The sequence below is a fragment of the Mus pahari genome, chromosome 17 (genome assembly GCF_900095145.1).
Source record: "Mus pahari chromosome 17, PAHARI_EIJ_v1.1, whole genome shotgun sequence".
NCBI lineage: Eukaryota > Metazoa > Chordata > Mammalia > Rodentia > Muridae > Mus > Mus pahari.
In genome coordinates, this window is record NC_034606.1 from 10,399,872 (window position 1) to 10,402,373 (window position 2,502).

Genomic DNA, 2,502 nt, shown 5'->3' on the forward strand with positions numbered 1-2,502 from the left:
TATACTTAAGAGGTTTGACTGGATCCATTTTTAGGTGTCTGAGCTATTTAGAAGACATTCTTTCTGAGTACTGTTGCTACCATTCTAATAGCTTCCTTTTCTTTGTTTCCTTTTTTATCTCTTATTACATGATATTTACCCTACATGAAGTGTTGGGATGTCCAGCTGTTAAAATTATGTATCAAAATGTGCCTAAGACATCAAGATATCTCCTGTGAATTCTAGAAATTTCTTTTTCATTTTTTCATTCAGGAATCACCTATTTCTTCATTTTCTTCTTTTTTTTTCTAAACTCTAAAATAAATGTTCAGTAGTTGTTCTGCAGTAATGAGGTACCCATATGTTTAGGACCTATTCAGTAAGGGCAGGGGGGCAGAAAGACAGAATCAGTTTGTGTCGTTGTTGTAACAGCTGTATACCTTTGAATATTTATACATAATTTCAGCTATGAGAAAAATAAAACAAGATAGATGTTTATAAAATAAAACAAGATAGATGGTAAAACAAGATAGATGTTTATTTTCCTTTCAAAAATAAATCCACCTGAAGATGGTCTCTCTATTCCTTGATAAGTTTCATCCTTTTTCTGCTATATATGACTTTGGAATAAAAAACTTAGTAAGTAATATAATAAAACCATCTCATCCACATTTAATTTATGACTAAGAAGGAAGAACTAGAAAAGACATGATATTTCCCTTAAAGAAAGAAAAAAAAAACAACTTGCCACAGATTACATAGGGGACTTCTATTTATGTCCGTCAGCCAGAAATTAGTCATGCATCATACGTAAGTGTTAAGATAGCCATGTGTTCAGCTAGAAATAATGAATGTTAGAGTGAAGGAGAATGTGGCAGAAACAGGAGAGAGTAACTGGTTGTTTCTGTCCCAAGTGAGCACACTGCTAATTCTGGACACATTCAAAATAATTCTAAACTTCATTATATCTCTTTAATTAGTATTCAGTTACATGCAGCCAACTGGAATATTTAATTAATCACTGGGACTCATGGTAGGGTACTAAAAGCTACGAAGGCAAAGTAGGTGATGTGTGGGAAGACATGGAACCATAAGGATGTAGGTTGATGATTGAAAATTTGTGATGACTGTCCTACTGGGTTAGGTCACGTTGTTATTTTAAGTGTGAATGTCTTAGATAAGGTTTTACTGTTGTGAGCAGACTCCATGACCAAGGGAACTCTTACAAGGGACAATAATTAATTGGGGTTGGCTTACAGGTTCAGAGATCCAGTCCATTGTCATCAAGGTGGGAACATGGCAACGTTCAGGTAGGAATGGAAATGGAGGAACTGAGTGTTCTTCATCTTAATCTGAAGGCTTCTAGGAGAAGATTGTCTTTCAGTCAGCTAGGAGGAGGGTCTCAAAGCCTATTCCCACAATGACACACTTCTTTAAACAAGGCCACACCTACTCTCACAATATCACAACCCCTAATAGTGCCACTTTCTGAGCCAAGCATATCCAAATCACCAGGCTGGCCCCAATAGATTTATTCAAACATGTGAGTCTATGGGGAACCATACCTAGTCATAGCATAAGGCAAAATACATTTAGTCCAGCTTTCAAAGTCCTATGGTCTATAACAGTCTCAACAATGTTACAAGTCCAAATTCAAAGTCTCTTCTGAGATTCATCCAATTACTTAACTGTAATCACTTACAAAATCAAAATCAAAAAAAGCAGATCATATACTTCCAACATCACATGATATTCAATACCATTCCAAATGACATAGTAAGGAAATACTAGGCCAAAGCAAGACCAAATACCCGTTGGACAAACTCCAAAATCTGAATCTCTATGTCTGATGTTGAGTCCTTTCTGCTATGTTGACTACAGCACAATTCTCTTTGGCTGGTTCCACTCCCTGATAGCAACTTTCCTCAGCAGGTATTCCATGGTTCCGGCATCTTGACTATCTTGGGATCTCTAAGGCAACTTCAACATTACAGCTTCTTATTCTAATGTCTGGAATTCAAACATGATCTTCTGGGCTCCTCCAAATAGCTTGGGTCACATCTCTAGCTCTGTCCTCTCTGGCACTTCAAGTTCTAGTTGAGTCTACTCTACTGCTACTGCTGTTTCTGGTGGTCATCCCATGGTACTTGCATCTCTAACATGTTGGGGTTTCTCACTGTAATTAGGCTTTACCAATAGGCTCTCATAGGCTCCCTTTATTGTGCCAAGCCTGAACTTCTTTTCATGACCCCTTTAGTCCTAGGCTGTAAACTGCAACTGAAGCTGCACTTTCACCAGTGGCCTTCACAGTATCAAGCCGCAGCTGCTGTCCATGACACCTTCATGCCTTCAAAACTAGTACCACCTACATGATTCTTACACAGTTGAAGCATGAGATACATCCTTGGTTATCTCTGGAACACAGTTTCTTTGTGCTCTTAGAAAATACTTCCCAGAAGATTTCACCTTAGTGGCATCTTCTTTTTTGTTTTTCATTTTTTTATTAGATATTTTCTTTATTTA

General features: G+C 37.4%; 1 pseudogene; it reads left to right on the forward strand.

Moving 5' to 3' along the window:
* Positions 1 to 1,275: 1,275 nt before the first annotated feature.
* LOC110335078 overlaps positions 1,276 to 2,502 on the forward strand; it is an 8,936-nt pseudogene continuing 7,709 nt past the window's right edge.